The sequence below is a fragment of the Adiantum capillus-veneris genome, chromosome 25 (genome assembly GCF_014529385.1).
Source record: "Adiantum capillus-veneris isolate H3 chromosome 25, ASM1452938v2, whole genome shotgun sequence".
Taxonomy (NCBI): domain Eukaryota; kingdom Viridiplantae; phylum Streptophyta; class Polypodiopsida; order Polypodiales; family Pteridaceae; genus Adiantum; species Adiantum capillus-veneris.
The window spans coordinates 83800512-83812768 of record NC_140955.1 but is presented as its reverse complement, the minus strand read 5'-3'; the positions used below and the strand labels follow the sequence as shown (position 1 = coordinate 83812768).

Here is a 12257-nt window from a genome sequence, read left to right as displayed (position 1 = left end):
TCCACAAGCAAATGGCCAAGCTGAGACCAACAAGACCTTAATCTCTATCTTGACCAAAACAGTGGAAGCTCATCGCACAGATTGAGATTTAAAGCTTACAGCAGCTCTATGGGCTTATCGTACTGCATACAAAGTTGCCATTAATTGCACACCGTTTAAGATGATGTATGGCCAAGAAGCAGTTATTCCATGGGAGTTTGTTGTTTCTAGTCTTCAAGTAGCTTCTCAAGAACGTTGGGATGGTAACCCCTTAGTTGAGCGATTATATATCCTTGAAAGGCTAGATGAAGAGAGGCAATTAGCTGTGTAAAATGCACTTGTGGAGAAAGATAGGAGGAAGAAATGGTTTGACCGTCATCTAAAGAACAAAGATATCAATGTTGGTGATAAAGTCCTTATGTATGGAGTGTGTAACCAAAAGAAAAAGTTGAAATATGCGGGAAAAGGACCATATAGAGTATGTGAGATCACCCCACAAGGAACCATTCATGTGGAGACTCTTGATGGAGTTGAAACCATTGGATTCCTCAATGGGAGCAAATTTAAAAGATACTATGATCCGTTAAGCCAAGAGGAGCTACATGCCATCCATATGAAAAAGGCAGCCAAGGCACAAACAGAATTGAAGAAGATACAAGCTCAAGCTGAGGCTAAGGAGCGACAACAATGCATAAGACGAAAACGAGAGGCTAACCTTGGAGTCACACATGCATTACACGTTGAAATCGATGAGGATTGGTTGGACTCTGACACACCTCTACGATACCCTATTGAGCTAAACAACACCTATGGAAAAGTGCTATATAACGCCTTATTGGACATGGGTGCTAAATATAATCTGCTATCATATGGGGTGTGGTGTCAGTTAGGGAAGCCACCTCTATCTGAGAGTATTATCCAAGTCAAGGGTGTCAACAAGAAAAAAACTTCGGTTTTTGGAATCTGGCACACTTCTGTCAGTTATGACAATGGGGTTGTAGCTCAAGACTTTTTGGTCATGCCTGTTGGAACTATGGAGGGTAATATAAATTTAGGACGCACGTGGATGATAGCCACCAAATGCACTATTGATTGGGGGACAGGGGGTGTCACAACACAGAAACCAACTCTTAGTCTTGCCACTCAAGCCATAGTCCCTGAGATATTTCCTCTTAAGGAAATAAAACCCAAAACATTGCATGTCCAAGAGGTTGAACCATATATCGCCCAACTCCCTAGAGCTTCAACTGATGTAGTTGAAATAAAGCTTGGGACACACAAAACCCATCCCAATATAACAAAGAAAACATACAAATGGGTCCCTAAAGCTTCTTTAGCGACCATAGCTAGTGCTAAAAGACAGAAGCCTTGTAAGAAACGTCCCATTCGCCCCAAGAAATGTTGCGTTGGATTCCTAAAAAACTATTGGAAGCCCAAGGCTACTATGAAGGAAATGATCAAATCTGGGTGCCAAAACGTAAATTGTGCTCTTACTTGTCACCGGGCCCATGTGAGCTCAATCCTGTGGCTCCAAAACGAATTGAAGATTGCGGAAAGGAAAAAATCACGGAATGTTACACACCTGCTCCAGAGCTAGTTTGGGTCCCGGGGGGTTCACCTTACATAGTATGTAACCTATCACGTGAGTTCAATAGAAGGGTATTTAAATCCCTTAAAACTTACAGAAATAAATTTACATAAGGATATGTTTTTTACAATTCTAAAAAAATTTACAAAATTTAAAAGAAAAGGGTTCATTATATTTCCTAGAAAATTCACACAATAGGGATTTTAGAAAAAGAGCCTGAACGTACGTGATATAGTGGTCTTAAATATAGTGAACCCCCTGGGGTTTGGGTACCAAAGAAAGAATGATTTGTTCCACCTAGCTTAGGAACATGGAAATCAAATGAAGCTTCTTGCTCTTCAATTAGTTCCTATACGGAAATAGAAGCTTCGACACAACCTCCACCTAACATTGCACATATCCATACAAGCAAGAAAGAGTTTGCACCTCCCGTTGTAAGTTCACCACCTACAACAATGTTGCAAATAAAATCATGGGAGAGTACCTTACCACCCTTGCAACTAGATGAAACGCATAGGGCGGTCGAAAACTATTGGTTAAAGCCTTCACCCATAACAACTTGGAACAATTGGTTTCAAAAGGTGACGACATCATTCCAAAAGGTATGATCTACCCAAGGAAGGGGGGAGTGTTTGCTGACATCCATCATTCACTTGCTTCCCTCTCACCTTCCTCCCTGACCTCTTAATCTCCAATCTTAGGGAATGTATATATAAATCCTTATACTCACAAAAACAAGATAAAAAAGTAAAAGAGCAAGAGCCATAACACAAAATCATAAAAACGCATTATGCACAAGAACACGACCCTTGTAATATTTGCACTCTAACCATCATCTATTCACGTGTACAGATATGGCTAGTACACTAGAGTCATCCACTCCTGCCTTGGGTGAGAGGTACCCTCGTTACTTTTCACAAATGTTTCACATGGTCTTTCTGGTGCTTGCATGTGAATGGGATTTGGTAGGTACGCTAGCATGTGAGAGGAATTTCGAGGAGTTAGAATGGCTGATATGTCTCTTGACCACGACTGATCCATACTTAGTAGAGAGCGTTTCTCCCATTGCACAAGCCTACCCTTTTGACCAAGATGACTATAGGCGTCTAGTGACCTTCTTAGTAAACATGGGTACCTATGATGAAGAAGAAGATTTACATGACTACACAGATGACACATATGGTCTCATGGATGATGACTTTGTTTATCTCGACGACGAGGATAGGGGTTTAGCCTTAGGATTTCTCCCCAATCTCTACAATATCCTATTCCCTTGACTCTCTAAGGGGAGTGCAAATAATTAGGTTAGGGTTCCTTATGTTTTTTAATTGTGTTCAATAAGTGTTGGTACCTTTTCCCACTGATGTGCCTCCTAGAGGTATGCTTTGTGTTTCTTAGTGTGTACAGGAACGTGTTGCTGTTGTTAGAATTTGGACCTTCATGGGATCTTTCTCTTGTTCACACTACAAATCAAGCGTGACCATCAACACAAACAGGTGTTTCTTGTCCATTAGCATTGTCCCTTATCTTTTTTGCATCCATGTTTGTCTGCTTTGATTGTGATTGATAGCATAATATTCAGCACATTTGCTTGGTACCAAACATTAAATTCAATGTAATTTTTTGTCATAATCACTTGTCTAGATTTAAAAATCAAGCAGTCCGACTAAGCTAGTTTGACCAAGTTAGGTGTTACAGATCTTCTCTTAATACCATGGGGAATGCCTTCCTAATAATCAATGGTTACTTAGGTTCTTAATCCGATTTAGGCAGCATTGTGTGAAATGTACTAGGGCTTTCTAGTGGGCTTAGTCCCTATTGACCTTTAGCTTAAGTATTATAAAGAGAGTTTACTAGTGTGATGAGCCTCGGGAGGTGTAACAGTGTTATATGACCCCCCCAAAGTTACCAAATTAAAATGCCGAAAACGAACAAACAAAAAAAAATAAAAATCAAAGTGCCACAATGTAAAATCTTAAGCTGGAAGAGAAATCTCAGCTTGATTTGGTACTTCACTCACATGTATTGCCTATGGTACTAGAGCCCTAGAGGTTCCCACTGTGGGCGATTTTCCTTGAAAAGCAAAAAACCCAAGGCATACAAAATAAGCACAAACATCAAAATTGAATCACTGTGAAAAGACTTGGGGGGTCAAAGAAAAAGTAATCAGTCAGGCGATGATTTTGTGAGAAATTCCTTTTATCGTAGCTTAACTACAAGGTCTTCTAGGTATAGCCTCTAGTCAGCCCTCGAACATGAAATACTTGGCTCTTGCGATTAAACAACTTAATTGACGAGAGACAATTGAGAAGCTTACCCATGGTATTAATAGTCGATCTTTAGTGCCTTTCGATCATTAAATTAGCGACCGCAGACTTGTTTATTTTTTTACCTTTACAGCTGTTTATGTGTTTGATTATATTGCAATTTAATGTTTATTGCTAACAAATGGTTTAAAATTCTATTACCAATCAAATTGTCTGCCTACAACTGCATATGCTTTTTAATTGCTTATGAGAATGCAATTACTGTGCCAATGTTGTTTGATTTTGTAGTGACTGAAGGAGGCTAAGGACATTCATCTCAAAAGCTCTTCCACATCGATGAACGCGCTTCAACTCAATAGCTTCCGAGGACGGAATCTACATCAGCAAGGGGGGCATGTTAACCCTCACGGCTCACGGACACCCTATCACCTACGACGGACGTTGTATTATTTACTTGGTAGAGTCAAGTACCGGGCTTGTCGGTCCAATAGGAAAAGGGTAAGAGTGATCGTCGATGAGAGGCGCACTCTAATTGGAATATTCAAGGGATTAGTTGGCTAAGCATGGGCACCCAAGTGTGAATGGGGCGAGCTCATATAAAAGTCAGCTAAACCTAAAATTCACTCATTCTCTCATTTGCGCAATTGAAGAGTGCTCTTGCTCCATCTCCATCTTCTTCTTCTTCATCTCCTTGTGTGTGTGTGTGTGTATGCGTGAGAGAGAGAGAGAGAGAGAGAGAGAGAGAGAGAGAGAGAGAGAGAGAGAGAGAGAGAGAGAGAGAGAGAGTGCGATCGAGCATTGCGGCAGCACAACAGCGGCAAGGCGGTTGAGCGCGGCGTAGCGGCATCTCCCTCTTCTTCGCGGCGAGGAATCCTCCACGACAGGAAGCGTAGAGCGGTGAGTGACACACCAACGCCATCTTTGAGCTTACTAGTTTAGGCTTGTTGTGTGCTTGGAGCCATTTGTGCCTCGCACACAGTGTATCGGCAAGTTCCTTGCATTGACACGTGCGACAGACGTGCACACCAAGTTGGGTGGAGTGCTAACCCGTGTGATATGATTGGATGATGGTTTATGGTTTTGGGAATGGATCATGAAGTGATCTAGATAGTTGATGGTAGACGTGTAAGGGTAGACACTCTGTACAATATAATTGCTTGGAAAAGATTGTTTGTGCATATGGAAATTGCCATTGTGATTGGACTCACGTGTTATGTTTCTCATGGCAGCATCGCTACAAGACTAGGATCACCTACATCGCTTAGCCTTAGACAAAAGGGTCGTTGACCTAGGGCTTTGCTGGATCGGGGGTGTTGACTAGGTTTTTTTCTTTTTGTTAGGCTCATCTACATGGTTAGTGCGTCGGGTGTTGAATGACCTACACGGCTAACGCGTCGAGGATTTTGCTTTGGCTTTGCCTAAACACCCGGTGCTGGGCATCGAAGAGGCGCGACGCTTAAACTGGTATGGTTGGTGTTGATACCCTACTACCTACTGGTACTTGGGATCCTTTCAGAGCTCGGGTTCATGGAGGGAGGCGAAGCGGCCTCTGCTTATGTATGGCTGAGGTAGGTTGGAGGTGTTCTGGCTCGCTCCCGGCGAAGTGTAATTCTCTCTGTCCATAGTAGAGCGGAAGTGGATGGGTGGACCGGTCGATCCCTATACAGGTCTAGTGCTCTGCTAGTTATTTTGTCATAAACTTTTTGATGTTATGGTATACCCAGATTTTGTCATTGCATCAATACATGCTTGCCTGTTTCATTTAGACGGGGCATTTAAAGATTCTCTGTTGTCATTTTCTCATGTCTCTGTGCACTCTATTTCACCCTCCACTATATTCTCTCTCTCTCTCTTCCCGCAACGTGATGCGTACACATATATTCACCCTCCACAATGTTATATTTTTCTTGAGTACACTTTCATTCATAACACCCATTCAGGGGCATCACTAGTCGCTAGGCATGTCTGGATGCAGACCAGTTCATGGCCTAAACTCCATGCTTGGTCGGGCGCTGAGAACTCCTCCCCTATGCAAATGCTTTCGCAACTTTGATGTATTTTGAAAATTGTATAAAAGTGTAAATTGTATATTTTGTGCATAGACCCCCGGGGAGGGGTATCTCTCAGTGTGTAATCGTCACCACAAACACAAGAATCACAAATGTCGTTGCAAGGAAAAAACCGCTTTCTTGAGTCATGTTGACTGAAATTTCTTCCTACTGTTAACTCCTTTGAATCGGTTTCGTGTAAGAATTGGTTTTTTTTTTCTTTGGCAATGAAAGTGAGAACAAGGGAGTGAGAATACGTGAGGTTGAGATAGACGGAGAGAAAAATCGGGTGAGAGAGAGAGAGAGAGAGAGAGAGAGAGAGAGAGAGAGAGAGAGAGAGAGAGAGAGAGAGAGAGAGAATGAGAGAAGGTAGGTGTGAGAGAAAGAGATAGAGAGGGAAGGGTGGATGAAGGAGATGGTTTGAAAGAGAAAGAAAAAAAGGCAGGTGAGAGATAGACAAGAGGGGTAGAGGGATATAATGGATGAGTGAGAGAAAGAGTGATAGAAGGTGGGTGGGAGGGGAGAGATGAGAAGAGAGGAATGGGAGGGAGGATAGGAAAGAGGGAATAGAGGGCAATGAGAGAGAGAGAGAGAGAGAGAGAGAGAGAGAGAGAGAGAGAGAGAGAGGGGAGGGGGGGGGATGGGAGTGGAGGCTGGTAAAGAGAGTACACTAGCGAGGGATAATGAGAGAGGGGTTCGAAGGAGGGTAGAGAGTGAGAACGGTGGGGGGGGGGGGGGGGGGGAGAGAGAGAGAGAGAGAGAGAGAGAGAGAGAGAGAGGTGGGAGTGGATAGCTAGAGAGATATGGAGTAGGGAGAGGAAGAGAAGAATATTGAAATCAAATGGAGAGAGAAATGCATTAATTAGGGAGAGAGTGCGAGAGAGCTAATTTTTGGAAGAAAAATTTATTTTTTTTTCAAAAAATAATTATTTAATTAATCTTGACAAGTACTCTTTTTATTTATTATGTAAACTTAATCTCTTTTACTTTTAAGAGGAATTTATGCTATAGTACTCTTTATGTACTAAGCAACTTCTTGCTAAACATTATCTCTCTTATGGCTAAGAAAGTCAAGATGTGTGTGGAAAACGAAATAGTGTCAAGGACTATTCTTCGAGCCAATGGTACATCCCAGAAAATCGATAAGTAACAACTATAAACCGTGGTATAGGAGACGGGTCCCTTGGTGCAAGACAACTAGTAACATATTTTTTTCATATAGTATAGTTTTTTCTTTCAAAATGTAATTTATGTTATACAGAAGCATTATGTTTGTAATGCTCCTTTCACGACAAGGTAAGGAAGGGGATAAGTTCCATGGTGGGTCCATCATCAAGCATCGACCTAGCAAATTGTATGAGGCAAAATGGAATAGGAGATATGCGCTACAATTAGGTGCAATTTTTGGAATAATAATGGTTATTTGATCTCATCGAACATTCTCTAGGAGTACTCTTATGGAATATGACGGTGGTTTATAAACGACTAACATCATTTCAATGAGAGGAAGGTTGATGGCCTCAGGGCTACTTAAGCTGGGAAGCATAGGAAGCAGGGGCCTTATGGTCTTGCTCTTCGAAATAAGAATGATTTGGAAATGTTTTGAACTGTCAAATTGAACTTTTATTGAATCATAGAGACTAGCGGAACAATATGAGCTCATGCCATCTATAACATGTGTGGGTGGATAAAGATTTCATACAAAAGTCATAAAGATTGTACAATTTTCATTACTGTTGAAGATAGTACTAAGCCTTATACATATAAACAAAGCAAGAAAAACAATTTTTTTCTATACTAACACAAGCACTACAAATCTTGATGAGAAGATATTTGTGAAAGTCGTCAAAACACATTCTTCTCTGCCAAGTCGCTTCTCTCTCTCTCTCTCTCATATATAATGTACACTCTCTCTCTTCCTCAACAAGCATCTCTAGAACAAGTGCTCCTACACTTACTTCTTTCTTTGTGAGCTCCCATCGCTGGATTGGCATGCAAAATGTTATGGGTACACAAAACGACATCTACTCCCAAAAATTTAGAAGCTTTGAGTTTTACAAGCCACACTATGCTATCAACCTAGCCAGAAGGTTGCACTCCTAACCTTGCTAGTTGATTGAGAAAAAGAGCTCTTGATGTTGACAACGAGCTGAAGATGGCCTTCATAAGTGCTAAGTGCTACGAAAGGCAAAATCATAGCTTGAGGAGTTGCCACTATTTACCAACTCGTTGTGAGGCATAGAATTACCCTTAGCCTCAGGGTCTGAGCTCGTGCCATCTATAACATGTGTGGGTGGATGATGACAGTTGCCTTTCCACATTAATAAAATATGTTCTGATGTATTTTTTGGTGTTGATGATGGCAAGTAACAATTGTCCCACTTCTTGTTCCATGGTGTTTGCGAGGACGACATGCATGACTAGATTGCCAATCATGGAAAAAGCGTTTGCCCAAATTAAAAAGAGACCTACGTTCCGTGATTATTATCAAATGCCTCAGGAAACTCGTTGAGCTAATGCAAGTACTCCACAAAATGTTAACCTTACTTCAGTGTGGTCCTAGTTGGAATGAATCTTGCCATGGGTTTCAAGTGGCCGCTATCAGACGGTATGGCACCACCACGACCTCTAATAGTACTCCATTGCAAGGCTGCTCCACTTTCCACCTAGAATTTTGAATAGATTAAATGTCTCACATTTAGCATTATGAGCGTGCACTATGCACATCTCACACATAGCAGCTCTCAATAGAAGCTTTCACGTGTGGCCAATAGGATACCTACTTACCAAGGCCAAAGGACATTACCCTGCATGGAATTGCCCTAAGAACAAGAAGAAAGGGGATGGCCCTAAGTAGGAACGGTCAGGACACAAATAGGTCGAAAATAAAACCGATCATGGCTTGTGCTAGGCTATCCAGATGCTCTTGCCCAAAAGCGCATTTTGACATTCGATGGATGTGTTACATAGAAAAGGGACGCAAACTGATTGTTCTTATTGCTACTGAGTTTTGAATAGAAGGAACCCAGGAGGGGGCGACGGCTCAATATGCATGACACGCTTGGAAGTTGGGAAGAGAAAAGAGCCACATGCGGGGGCGCAAGGGTCATGGGGCAGTTGTCGTGAGGCGACTCTCCCCCTCCCTGCGAGGTGCGGGTTGAGCACAGAGCGAACTATTCTTTCGCCTTTTACTAAAGAATACCGTGCGCTCGGCCCAGTTGAAGCACCATACTTGGAATTTTTGGCAAGGGCTTCCTCCTCTGCGAGGGGGCCCCTCTCAATCTCGCGATTAAGAATGACACTGCGCTCCACGAGCTACAGCTCCGATGGGCCAACAATTCTATTCTACAGGTGCAGACTCTCAATGCAAATGTCCTGAGGGATAGTCCGGCTTACCCAGCGCCCTGAGTCTAGATTGTGACCTGCTCATTGCTGACCTCGGAGTTTCTTTCGAGCGAGCAGAGCAGGATAGCGGCGTGGCCTAGCGCCAGCCAGTCAGTACATTGTGAATAGAGGAGTTCCGACCGGGTGGGCGGACCTGCTCATTGCTGACCTCGCAGTTTCTTTCGAGCGAGCCAGTCGGTACATTGTGAGTAGAGGAGTTCAGCTGAGCAATAGCATTGAGTCCTTACTAGTGTCCTTCAACTGTCAATCTTACAAGTGGTGGTGTTGTTTTGCTACACTACTTGGTCCACTACTTACCGGTTCCAGTCTAGTGCTCGGCCAGGTACTTCTAGTCCTCGTCTAGCGCTTTGCACCTCCGATGGGCCACAAAAGCTCATCAAGGGCCTTCCAATGAGGAGACTATCAAGAGAAGGCCCTTGATGAACTCGGGAATATGATACTCCAACATGGCGAGACATTTGGGGAGCATGGTGACTTCCATGATATGGAAATGGATGCAGAAAGCTCTCGCAATAAAAGCTGAGGAAGTCAGCGAAGCACGACTTTACATCAGTCGAATTTGTTGCTTCTAGCACCAAGCTAAAAGGGGCAAGGGATGATGCCTCTCGTGTTCTTCCCCCATCTATCCTTTTTTGGAAAATGATCATGACCCCTTGATGACTATGCACAAGGAGTTGGAAGCACTTAAGTTGCAAAGAGCTCTTTAGGAAGAAAGGTCCACCTTCCTTACAGTCGCTACGTAATCAAAGGTCTCCTTAGAAGGACACACTATCTCAGCCTCGGAAGGAGGTAGAAGAGCTCCGATCACTCCACGAAGCATGGACCCAAATCAAGAGTCCCCTAGTGTGCAGATCGTCATTTTTGTGGCAAAATCCATCATGAGGCCGACAAACCAATCAAGATCCCCACACTTCCCATCTTTTTCAATGGATCGGCAATTGGTCGGTAACAAATGTGCCATATGGCGGGCACCCACGATGGCTGTCTTTCCCTCTTACAAGCATGGACCCGATTGAGGACAACATATCAACAAAACTGGAAACGTAAACACTTGAACTTGAAATCAATTAGTAGTCACGACAAAAGTGGTGGAATTCAACTTCCAATTGCACTCGCCCCAAAGTTGGGCGCACTTTTCTTCTTTTCGCACAGTATAGCTGCTAGGGAGTCACAATGCAACCGTGCATTGATGCGCCGAGAGTGACTCCCTAGCCATACTTTTATAGCATTGTGGCCAAGAAAGGAAACTGATATAGAAAGTTGGGGCCAAAGTTTTAATTGCCGAAAAGCATGTCACGTCAGCACCGTGCGGCTGCCACATCATGTAAAGTCTGCCACATTTTTTGCGTGGGCTCCCATTTGTCACTTTGTCTTTTGCCGGGTTGCCATGTCATCACTACATATCCGCCTGTAGTAAGAGCATAACTCCAAAAAGCTCCTTACATTATGTTGTTAGAGTTTTGGCATGCCCAACGTGATCCCGTTATCTAGTTTGGCCAAGATTGGTTGATTCAGGAGACTCTCTCTCTCTCTCTCTCTCTCTCGTGCTTTCTCCCCTTGGTCTCTACGCTTCCACATCGTCAACTTTGACACATGTATATTTCTCAAAGTAGGCCAATCTGGAATAGCTGCCACTTTAGCTGGAGCCATGCTAACACCCTTGGATGAAACAATATGTCCTCGAAAGTCTATCTCCCATTGATAACCAGCATGTGTTCTCCTAAAGCTTTGAATACTTGTAACACATGTTCTCGATGCTCTACTTCGCATTCGGAGAAAACAATAATGTTGTCGAAAAGAGTGCTCACAAACTGTCTGTACTCTCTAAAGATCCGTTCCATCATCTTGTTGAAAATGCAAGAGAATTTGTGAGACTGAAAGGCATCACCAAAGACGGGGTCTTGTACACATCTCTAGAAGCAATCCCAATATGATGCTGGCCAGGATCGATCCTACTAAAATAAGGAGAACCCTGCAATCTATCAAGTATATCATCGATCTTGGGTATTGGAAACATTGGCGGTCCTCAAAGTGAACACATTGGCTGTGTTTCTTGTTTTACCCCAAGAGAATCGGGGAAAGACTTGGAGTTCGTCCCTTGCAAGAGTGTTTCCTGTACTTCATGATTTCATTGATCTTTCGCTCCATGGCTGAATAATTTCTTCTTACGTTGAAAGAGAAGATTTCTTATCAGATTTCGACTTTGCTTTCACTTTCATTGCAGAATTCAGAAGTAGGGTTCACGACTTTCTACCACCTCTCATAAAATTCTTGGATTGGTTGCTCCTTCAGAAATTTTGCATATTCAGGATTCTTGGAATACTTCATGAGGCACTTAGCACAAGTACTAACTTGCAGTTTTTGTCAAATATCTACAAGCTGTGGATCCTCCATCAAAGATTCAAGTTGGTCAACCAACTCCTCGTCAACGAGTCAGACCTTGTTCAAATCTCCATTGCCGTTCGTTTCATCCCATAAAACAGTAGGTGGAATGCATTCCTGTTCTTGATTGACTTCTCTATTAGAATCCATAACTTGTACAACAAAAAGTCAGACCGGATTCTCCATATAAGAAGAATAGACTAAAGCTTTGACACCACTGTAACCGGCTTGGCACCAACAAGGCTGTAATCTTACAGAAACACATGAATAGAACTAAAACTTTTCAACATTTTAACTTGAATCAAATAGTAGTCATGACCCAAGGTAGTCACCTCTTTAGTTACTTCTTTTAATATTGATAAGTCACAGAGTACAATTGCAGCGGAGTCACTCTGCAACTGTGCAACCATGCACTAATTTGTTGAGAGTGAGTCCTTGGGCATATTTTTATAGGCACTACTGCCAAAAGCAATCGATACAAAAAGCTGGTGCCCAAAGATTTAACTACCAAAAGCATGCCATGTTAGTACCATATGGCTTCCACATCATGTGTAAAGTCGCCGAATTTTCCGGGCGGCGAGCTGCCAC

General features: G+C 42.8%; 1 non-coding gene across 1 annotated transcript; it reads left to right on the top strand.

Annotated features, from left to right (window-relative positions):
* Nucleotides 1-9029: 9029 nt before the first annotated feature.
* On the top strand, nt 9030-9153 carry LOC147425189 (U5 spliceosomal RNA). Its single transcript, XR_015186513.1, has one exon. It is a non-coding gene; the product is annotated as a U5 spliceosomal RNA (small nuclear RNA).
* Nucleotides 9154-12257: the final 3104 nt, after the last annotated feature.